Source organism: Bactrocera latifrons, unplaced genomic scaffold (genome assembly GCF_001853355.1).
Source record: "Bactrocera latifrons isolate USDA-ARS-PBARC rearing strain unplaced genomic scaffold, ASM185335v1 scaffold_505, whole genome shotgun sequence".
Lineage (NCBI taxonomy): Eukaryota > Metazoa > Arthropoda > Insecta > Diptera > Tephritidae > Bactrocera > Bactrocera latifrons.
Window position 1 is genome coordinate 89,754 of NW_017537163.1, and position 11,878 is coordinate 101,631.

Here is an 11,878-nt window from a genome sequence, read left to right on the forward strand (position 1 = left end):
TTTACAATTACCATGTCATTCGTATTACCTCAAAAAGTTTACAATGAATCCACCATCCTCTACACCGCAAGATGAAGCAACTACATCAACAACTATCGAAAACCCAAGAGTCATATACCCAAGCATGATGTTACTGTTTTTGGTGTGTCTACTGATTTGACTGATCTTAATTTACCAACCCATCTGGATATCTTGAAATATTATTTTTACTTAAGCGAACGTGCTAAAACAGAACAAAAAAAGTTTTCCCATAAATCATTCACTATTCAAGTACAAGATAAGTTGATTGTAATTTGGGAAAAACTTGGTATGGAAATAATGCTAAAAAAAAGTGTATGTAATAAATTGAATAAATTGCTTGACAAGATCAAGAGCAAATCAAGAGAAGAAACAACACCCAACAATTTACAGAGTATGTAAAATCTCTGGAAACAATTTTTTACATTGGAACATGTAAATGCGATTTGAAGGCAGCTCTATGTGCATGCGGCTGGGTTCCCGAACGCCTCAAGGAGTTCATGCCCGATCAACATAATCAGAGAAGTCTAACAATGAATGCACTTATGATGGAAACTGAAGAGCAAGTAGCAACGTCTATGTCATCAATGCCAACATACCAAGATCCCGATGATTCAACATACGCACCGCCACAAGTTCAAGAAATATGGATAGAAGCACAAGTTCACAATACACAGAGAGATACGATTGTTTTAACTTTGCCTTGGTATGTGACAGATTTGGTGTGCCTGACAGAGTAGCATCAGCATTGGGAACCGCTCTTTTGCTAGAATTTAAAATTAAAGATAAGCATGGGAAACCTCTCATCATGGATAAATCGAAAGTTCGCAGAGAAAAAGAGAAATGCAGACAAGAAGTGCTTCGCAAACGGTTAGATGATACCAATTTGTTAGCGTTTTCATTCGATGGCAGAAAAGATGATCCTTTAACGATAGATAAAATTGATGAGAAGTATCATACTAGGATGGTAAAAGAACCTCATCTTGTTATTTTGAGAGAACCCAATTCTGAATTGATTGGTTACGTAAGGTTGGAACATGAAACTTCTGAATACAAAACAACCAAATTAAATGTTTTTTTCAACGATAAAAATATATCACTGGATACATTAATTTTCAATATGCACTGACGGTGAGCCAACAAACACTGGCCCACACGGTGGAATTATACGACGATTCGAATTGCTGTTGAAAAGACCATTGCATTGGTTTGTTTGCCTTCTACACTTCAACGAACTTCCGTTTCGGCATTTGTTTGAAACTTTAGATAAATCAACCAGCACTGGACAAAGATCGGCAACCGGTAAACTGAGCCGTCAAATCGAAACCTGTGAAACTCTTACGGTAAGTTATTGCTATCACTCATTTATTATAATTATCAACCATTTTTAATTATTTTATTATTATATATTTTTAGGTGGTGGACGGCTTCCAGAAAACTGAGTTGCAAAATATGCCCCCTGCTCCAGAAAAAAAGAATTCTCCACCGATTCGAAGTACTTATACGACATGGCCCATACAATTTCTAGCGGCGTGGTTCCGGTGGATCTGGCTAACATCAAACCAGGGAAAATTGTACATTCTCGGTGGCTCACCAAGGCCGCTAGATTATTGCGATTATATGTGACAACGGAAAATCCAGATCCAAATTTAAGAATTCTGGTTGAATTTATAATTAAATGTTATGTGCCAATGTACTTCAATATCAAGTATTACAGCTCTGTTGTGTACGGCCGTGCATTATTTTTCAAGTTCATTGGTTGGTCACGATTACTAGAACCTCGCTTACGCAAAATTGTCAATCAAGTAATTAATGATAATTCATATTATGCGCATTCTGAAAATATCTTGTTATCAATGTTGTTTGATGATAGGAAAGAAAAGCGCGACTGTGCAATCAAGAAAATTCTACGCTATCGAACCGATGTTCACGAGCCAATGGAACTTAGAGTTTATAAAAAACTAGATATAAACTTTAATAGCACAAGTTATACGGAAATGATCAATTTGAATGATATAAATATCATATTTGAACCACCATTCACTCGAAGCATTTCGTACGATGCATTGAAAGAATATTTAAATCAAGATAATCCACCGTTTAATGATCCAAAAATTCCATCCCACATACAAGGAACGGAACGACATGTTCATTGCTAGCTAGCGTTTCCAAACGGGTTATACCGGAAAATGTATAGGCTGTTATGGCGACGACATTAGACCATTTTGCCCAGACTTGAAAGTAAAAAAGACTTCAAACAATAATTTTTTTAAATTTCTTTTCTATAACTCACTTAAATTAATTTTTTCATTTCATCATTTACATATGTTCTGACTAAATAAATTTCTTAAGAAAATAGATATTATTATAGATAAATAAATAAAAATATAGATAAATAAATAAAAATAAAGAAAAAACATAGCAATTTAGCTGATTTTTTCGTGTAAATCACCAAAAATGGTGATTTCTTGAAATGATTGTATGGGGAACCCCCCAGGCTAGTTCCAGGGGGTGTGCCACTGGCATGGGTGGATCGGCGATTTTGATGCCTAGAATATGATTTTCAAATCGACCCGCCCTAATATGCATGTATGTTGCATGTAGACAAATTTACAACATAATGCGTATGGTCTGTCATATTTGTTTGCATGCACAAATAATTATATATGGGCACATATGCGACAGCTTGATCTTTCAAGAAATCAAAACTTTTAATGTAAATGTATAAATTTGAAACTATAATAATTGCCATAAAGCTATATTAACTATTTGCGAGAAAATAGGCCTTATTTTCACATTAACTACAAAAAGAAAGTAAATAAATTAAAATGTATTCAATTGCACCTGTATTCATTAATATGTAAAAAACGAATTAATTTAAATTGATATTTTTACATATGTCTGTTCAAGCCCATCTGTTAAGATTTCTCCTGCCGAGCTCTCAGTTGTAAATCTCACTCTTATCGTCCGATTTAACAAAAAATATCTTAACATTCTCCGCGTCGTGAACCTTCTCAATTACTGAGAACGTTTATCATAGAGAAGGTTCACATTTCAGATGTCGTAACTTTTCGCAGAGCTACTAGGCAGAGATGAGGGAATTTCACCACAGACAAATTATAAGCGTATTTCACCAGAGTTTTGCATCAGGGGACTCGAAAATAGTAAAATTGAGCGTTTTCAGTGTTGAATGAAAAAAATAATAATAATTACAATGTTAAGAAATGTATGCTTATTATTCACATATTTACTATACAAAAACGACTCTGCTTATAATTCATAGATCGGTATACATACATATATTTGTTAAGAAGACACATACATAAGTGTGTATTTTAAAATTGACCTATTTTACGATCTATTCCATAAAATATTTGCAAGTATTACTACTTAAATATATGTACATTTTATATGGGTTTGACAGAGCATATACATCTGCATTTATATACAAAAATATATGTATTTGTATTGGTTTTGGCTATTAAACTTTTCGATATCATGTTAAAAGACCAAGCGGTCGCACGTGTGCTCATATATAATTATGTGTGCTTGTAAACAAATATGACAGACCATAGGGATAATGTTTGTAAATGAATGTATGAAAATATATACACTCGCTTTATGCGAAATCTCCGTTGACAGGGACAACCAATGGCGAAGATTGCCTTTTTTTTCTTTCATGTCAACGAGTCAATCTGCCGAAGGACTGACGCGACGTCAAAGCGACACAGCATTGTATTGTTGGTAGAAAATCCAAGCAGTGACGAAAAAATAAGCAAACGATCGCCGACTGTTACCGCTTCTCTTGAAGATCTAACAGCTTCGCTACATATCAACGAAGATTTTTGCGAGCCACGGAAAAATATTTTAGAATTGACAAATATTATAAATCGACAAAAGCTTTGTTGCCACTTTCGTCACTTCTTTCTGCGTTTTGCGAGTTTGCGGGGTTGACATTTTTCCCTTCCAGCAAAATATCAGAAATTGATCAATTTACATATGATTTCGCGATTTCGATTTATGAGTCGCGAAAAGACGCTTTTAGGCAAAGGCATGCTCGGGGAGATGACATCATTTGAAGCGAGTTTGCCGGTTGAAAGTGCGCTTGCGTTCATGAATGACAATGTTGTTTTTGTGTGTTTTTCTACAAATTTGGGCATCGACTATTTGGCTGCCATGCCTATTTACTACTGATGACGCTGATGCTATTTGAAAATATTGTTGTTTCTGAAGAACATTATTTGTAAATTTTGCGGGTGACATATCTACATGTGAACGCATATAAATTTATACGTTATGTACGCATTATTTGTGTGGGAATGTCATACGCACATATTTATGTAAGTACCTATGAGCAGCGCATACATGTTATTACTGATAAGTGATAATATGATTTAAATTCGCGAAAGCGAACATAAACACATATGATCATGATACATGTGAATACAATGTTTGAATGATAAAATATACGATTTATGTATTTTTCACTATTGTTATATATTTAATTATTTTAATATTTTATTATAGTTTCTTATATATGTACATAGGTAAAGAATATATGAATATATCAAATACAACAAATAATATAAACCAGTGGTCGGCATTTCATAGCAAAATTTTGCAAACTGACTTCACGAATTAACATCGCGCACGACTATAGCGCGAAACCAAATATGCCCTGCGATAAATATTTTATAATTCTAACTGCCTTTGGTGCCATGCAATGCCTTTTATGTTCCAAGTCTTTTAAAGATAATAGCTAATATATCTTTAAAAGACATTTTGTTAATTTTCATTATACTATTAGTTATTTATATGAAAAAGAACGAAAATGTTTTTTTTTAAAGAAAAATATATATATTTTCTTCAACACATTTAAAAAATATTATTTTAATAAGAAATTGTCATAAAAAGATTGATATAGATAAATGTATTAAAGATATAACATTAAAAAATAGGGTGGGTCGATTCCAGAATTTTTTCGATTCGGGATTTCTAATAGTGCGGAAAAGTAGCCTTAGTACTTCCTGATTCCAATGCAACTTTTTGTTTTGAGGTCGGATTGCATCTCCAACCCCAATTCCGGCCTTGAACTTTCGGAAATTTGCCCAAAATCGTGTAATTATCTACCTAGCGCCTGAAATACGCATCTCCTGGCAAAATGTATAAAACGAAAGATATTTGTCACGTCATTTCCTACCGAAATGGCCGTAGGACGAACCGTTCTCGAGATACGAGCGAAAATGCGGCGCGCCACAGCGCAAGGTGAAAATTGTTGCAGCTCTCAGCTAACCTGTATTGGTCACCCAGAACCCACCGCGTGGAGGTGGCTGCTCTTCGGGTTCTTCCCAAGCCCAACCCAACCAACCAACCATATGTCAGCCTTGTTTTAGTCTGAATCTGTGTCAAATTTATTGATAAAATAAGATTTTGTACTAAACTTTGGCACTTGTTGCCTAGATTTCAGTGTAGAGCGTATAAAACGATCACAAGATTGGGGGCCAATAACTTTAGAAGATGCCCCTGTCACCAGTTTGACGGTTCTCTCGACTGCCACGGTGTGAGAGGGGAATTCACTAAATTTCCATACCTCTGCAGTGTCACCCGACAGCCCTTTTATGAGTTCTTCGTTAGAAATTGAACAAAGAACTGGTGGAACAGTCAATATAGTCTTCCAGTTAATCATATCGTAATAATTATTAGCTTTGAAATTCAGCTTTGGCACTTTATTACATCTAACCCCTTCATTTACAGTGTCAGGCTCTGCTTCCCTGGCTGCCAGAAGACGGTCAAGAGCAAACTTTCTGACTTTTATCCGTTCGTCAGTCATCATACTAAGTAGAATGTTTTCTGGAAGAGCAAAGAAAGCATTCTGTTGAATGGATGAACCGACAACCTTGCGCAGTTTAGCAGGTAAGTATCTCGACCTTTGAATTGCAGCATAGAGGTGGCGCGAGCCATCTTTGGTTGAACTGTTGAACCACAAAGGTGAGTAAACTCTTTATTTCGTTTGTTGCTTTGTCAGCAGAAATGTATAATCTCAGCATTCTATATGCAAAAGTGATCCAGCGATGCACATGTTACCTGGATGCATCGACGCTAAATCTGAGGAACACTGACCGGGAATAACAGCTTCTGATATTTTATAGAGATAAGCTTGGTCTGTGCTAAGTTGGGTCGGATTAATAACCTCAGAAGGACGGTGGCAGGACGGAAAACTTTCAAATTTCACAACAGGCAACTTCTCACAATCAGGGAGCAGTTTACATATGTCGCCTGAGATTGTATTTGGACTCTTTGAGACACCATCTATGTGTTCGAAAAGAGCACGAAAGGGAAGTAATTGGAATGGAATTGGAACAACACACTGTAATCGCCTACCTATTCTTTCTTCTAGTTTCCGAATGATTCCACCTTTCCAACCTCTGTTCGTGTTGGTGGTATCAGCACCGACAACTTCTAGATGATCCCCATCAACTGAATTGTCTCGTAAATGTTGCCATATATGTAGCTTGCGTCTCATTCTCAGCTGACCCGAAAGGAGAGGTGACGTGGCCAAAGAAATAACAACCAGGTTTCGCTATAATAGAAATATGTTCCTCTTTGACAGTGTCGCGGTAGTACTTTTTGGAGCTTAACTCCAACACTTTTTTTGCCCGACTAATCTTGCATTTGTCAGTGACAAAGCTAGCCTGATCCTCTGTTATCAAACCTGCTTTTTTGGATGCCAATGATGAAACTTACTCCAAATCTTTGGGCAGCTAAAGCAGTGTGTTCTAATACTAGTGTGTTTTGTTTGGTCTTAGAGGATGGAAGAGAAAATTCATCATCAGCATCGTGTTTGAAAGAATCCATGTGCGACGCACGTACATTGTTGTCGTCTGTATGAGAGTCTGGCTGATCTGAATGATCACGTGTTCTAGCTGATACTTTTCTGGTAAGGGTTGATGTTGAATGACGTTTTGAAAGCTTTTCTTTACGTTCATTTTTCTTTCTAATCTTTTTGGTTTCAAGTAGATCAACACTTCCAATGCGACCAATTCTTCTGGTTCTCTGGTCCAAGAGAAATGGTTGTTCATTGATAGGAACTTTCCTTTCCTTTGGACAAGTGCAAGAAGAATAATAAATGCATTTACAAGCAGCGATGTCAAATAATTTTCCGGCAGAAGAGACAAAGTCGTCTCTTTTAGAGCTCAAACCTATTGGGTTCCTTAAAAACATTTGTTTAAGAGTCGGAAATTTTTTTATGGTATGTGGTGAGCATTTGTACAACTCTGGTGTGTGAAACTATCGGAATAGATGGCCTTTTGAAAGTATTTTCAACCTTTTTTGACACTATTTCTGTAACCTCTTTACTCCTAGGTTTATAGTTGTCGCCTCGCCTATACGAAATCTTTCAAACTGATAACACAAAAGAACATCCTGGTAAGTAGGTAACTGGGACTCAGAGAGATTGTACGGATATATGCAAACACAGGACATTTCTGCCTAAATTTAAATTTAGATACAGACATTTTGAGTTCTGTGTTCTGTTGAGAGAATATAAGTGATAGCACTCGGCAAAATCAACGACCAGAGTGAAGGAACTCGATGAAAAAATATTTGTTTGGAGACCTATCCGAACGTGTCCTTTGGCGTAGGTGAATGAATGTGAGTGATAGCACTCGGTGAAATCAACGTCAAGAAGTGTGGCCGCAAGCCGATTTTCACCTTTCGCTGTGGCGCGCCGAATTTTCGCTCGTATCTCGGGAACGGTTCGTCCTACAGCCATGATCACTTACCATTTCGGTAGCAAATGACGTGACAAATAACTTTAATACATTTTGCCATGATATGCGTATTTCAGGCGCTAGGTAGAGAATTTCACGATTTTAGGCGAATTTCCAAAATTTAAAGGCCGGAGTTGGGGTTGAAGATGCAATCCGATCACAAAACAAAAAGTTGCATTGGAATCAGGAAGTACTAAGGCAACTTTTCCGCACTATTAGAAATCCAACGTAGTGAAAACATACAAAATTTTCAAGTTTATTGATAATTTTATGCTGATTTTATAATTTTGCTCATAAAATTTGCTTATTTGTAATTCAAATTTCTCACTGGGCTACTTTTTTTTCGTGCTCACCAACACAGTGACAGATCCTCTCATGCCCACCACTGATATAAATGTATAAAAATGTAAGCAAAAGAGCTGACATACGTGTGTAATATATAAGCATAATATATATAACCGTAATTTTTATTCCATTCTCAGCTCTGTTTAAGCGCAACTGTTAAGATTTCTCCTGCCGAGCTGGCAGTGGTGAAACTCCCTCATCTCCTCCGAGTTAGCCAAAAATATTTTTACGTTCTCCGCGCCGTGAACCTTCTCTATTATAAACGTTCTCTGTCTATTATGTACGTTCTCTGGAGAAATTTTAACAGTGCGGAGTGAACTGAGCATTCAATGAAAATTATACTCAGAAATATACATTGCTATTACAGACGTATGTTGGCCGCTCATAGTTTTTATACGTTTACATGGAATCACATTAATTGATATGAATATCACTTTGCGTATTTATATGTATAAAGGCAAAACTGATAACAATCTAATTAAATTATGCTATTTCTTATGTTTGATAATATTATATAATACAATTTCATATATGTTTATATATATGTACATACATATGTAGTGAAATACTATTATAGTACTCTAAAAATTTCTTATTACAATCATCGTTTAAACTTTCATACGCATCTATCATCACATAAGTACATACAAGTACATACATACATACATATGTAAGTATAATTCGATTCAAGCATATATTATAAAACATGCTGTACAAGTATATCGTTTATCAGTAATGAAATGTGCGCGAGTTAAGGAACGTAATCCTTATAATACTTGTAGTAATAAACTTCCAAATAACCTTTGGTTTCAGTAAACAGAATGCATCAATATATCAATGAATTGGAACAAATGCGCTATCACTACAACAAAGAATCCTAAACAAACAAACATCAAAACAGCCTTATGTTTCAGTAAATGAACAACATTAAATAAAAATCATCAAAACAACCTAATCTTGGAACAATAGAAGTGCACTATCAATACAGCAAACAATAACAACCCAAATAGTTATTTACTAGTATAAGTAGCACTAAGATTTATGTAAACAAACTTTAACAAACAATATGTGGTATGATATCTAAAAAAAAAACTATCAACTAGTAAGAAGTATCATTCTAGTTAGTGTAAATAGGAGGAAGAACCTTGTAATAGGTTAGTCTCAAGAGTATAAATAAAGAGTACACATTTCGGTGCAGCTCAGAATATATTCTTTTGACTCATTTTTACTTAATGTAAAAATTAACTCGCGCACTGCTCTATATGTACATATGTGTATATGACATTGCCGAACAAATAATGTTTACCCAAACCTACATACACATATGAGTACACACCAATACACACAAATAAAGCAAACACAATCTCATCTCCTCGAGCATGCCTTTGCGAACGAGCGTCTCTTCGCGACGATGGCAAATCCTAAAAATTGTGAATTGAACAATTTCTAATGGTTCTTCTAGAAGGGAAAAGTGTCCATGCCTCAAATCCGCAAAGCACAGAAAAAAGTGACAAAAGTGGCAACATAGTTTTTGACCATTTAAATATTTTTATTATAATCTGCGTCGATATGTGCAAGCTTATACAGAAACATACATATTTACGCTGGCTTGTTGGCGAAACTGTTGCATCGGGAAGGTAGCGGTGACAATCAGTGACCGTACATTTGTTTTTTTTTCCAACACGGTTCCGATTTTCTACCAACAATAATATTAAATATTTAGGTAATAATACATGCATGACTTTGTTATATATTTCAAAAAATCTTAAGGATTTCATCATGAAAGAGTTCAATTTGTATGTCCAGCTTGTGAGATTTGAATTAATTTGATTATATACAAAGTACTTTTCGCATTGCAAATATACGTAAGCGTACATTTCTAATCATTGAAATTAGTAATTCTGTTATTTTTGTGCCCCTGATGTTACATACCTGGAGTGAAACACGCTTATTCAAAACTGTCCCCCTTCGAAAAATCAATTGTCGTAAAATTGGCAACGCCGTGAAACTTCTCTTTGTTATACCTTCTCTGCTAATATCTTTCACTTCAATGAAATTTTAATATTTTGTTCAAAGTGAATTTTTTTAAGCAAAAAATAAGTAATAGGTAAATTTATTGGCTTTAAATTATCAATTGTTATTACAAAGAGCTATTTAATGCTTCTCTTTGGAAAATAACGTCAATTTTGTTAGAGCTTTACATAATTTGACATTTTACATATTAGTGGCATCCTCTTCTCTCCTCTCCTCAGCAAATTTAAAAATATTTTTAATTAACGAGAGCTAGAACTGAGAGCCTGCTCTCGTGTAGTCGTGCAGCTGTCTTAATAACTATGTCCATAAGAACATGTGTATTTTAATATTTGAGAGATGGCGGTTAAAGTTTTTCGCTCCCTTTGTGTTCAGAACACAGTTTATACAGTAAAAAAATTTTTCATGGTAGCTTTCTGAGGGGTGAATAGCTGCCATCTTGGATTTTCAGTGGCAGCAACGCAGTGCTGTATATATTATATCGAATTAGTAAATAAGAGGCAACTACAAATATTTCTATTTAATATAAATCAAAAATTATTTATCTAAGGAATATATTTATTTATAAATGCTTTAAACGTCATAGTGTGTCATATTTCGTCCTTAAAACATTGATTTACTGATAAATATTTTGCAAGTAGTGAGTTGTTATATATAATATGTGTCCCTGGTGTTAGATTTCTCGGTGGTGAGTTTTCTGCGGCTGTGTTTGTGTACATTAGATTGACAGAAAACATAAAAGCTGTAAAAGCTGATGCTTTCCTAAGCCAATCTTGTTTTTTTAACTTTAAATTCGCTTATTTCATTTAAATAAGTAATTTATAAAATTATACGCTTATATCTAAAAGCAAGTTCCAACTAATTTTTTCTTGTAACGGCCAACCAATTTGTATATGTCAAAAGATAGCTTACCACCCAGGACTGTATCTTTTTGAATGCAAAAGTTAAGAAATTCTTGAAGCGTGTTTCATACTTTAAATAGAAAAAAATTATCTTACATAGCAAGTAATATCGCACCAAAATTTAAGAAATAGGCAAAGTAATACAAAATAATCAGTCAGAGAATGTAAATACTTGCATTTCATAATATATATTAATGTGTAGCTTATCGAACTTTCAAATTTATATGTAGCTTAAAAGCCAACACAGCACCCTGATTACAACGAAAGTAGCAAAAAAAAAGTGTTACACAACACCCTAAGATTTTCTAGAGTTGAGTATATGTATGTAAACAAACCATAGGTTTATTATTGTATATACTGAGATTCAGAACATGAGTTGCTGGGAGCCAAAGTGACACAAGAGAGCAACGGCATGACTATGCTGACCACCTGTACGTAAATGACATGTACAGTACGTTAATTTGGAGCCATGTACCGTGTACCGAAGCCTTAGCGAAAATCACGATAATGTACGTAAATTGAAACGGAGAATATTGACGTACGTAATTTGCGTTAAAACAACAAAAAATTGCTATACAATTGTGTCCCACCCGTGACGATGGAATGAATACCCCTAATGCAAATTAAATATATTCACCCAGCTTTAACTATGTTAAACTCGCCATTACGGCAACGCCGTTTGTGGAATGCTTTTATTGTATTTGTTCGTGTTAAAGAGAAATTACATATGTTAAAGCTCTTCTTATTTACATTTATTCATGTATTTTCTACCAACAATTTGTGGAACTTATGCTGACAGGTGATATTGTGGAA

The 11,878-nt window shown here is 34.9% G+C and overlaps 1 pseudogene; it reads left to right on the forward strand.

Moving 5' to 3' along the window:
- The first annotated feature begins 518 nt into the window (after positions 1–518).
- On the forward strand, positions 519–1,644 carry LOC108973855 (annotated as a pseudogene).
- The last annotated feature ends 10,234 nt before the right edge of the window (positions 1,645–11,878 follow it).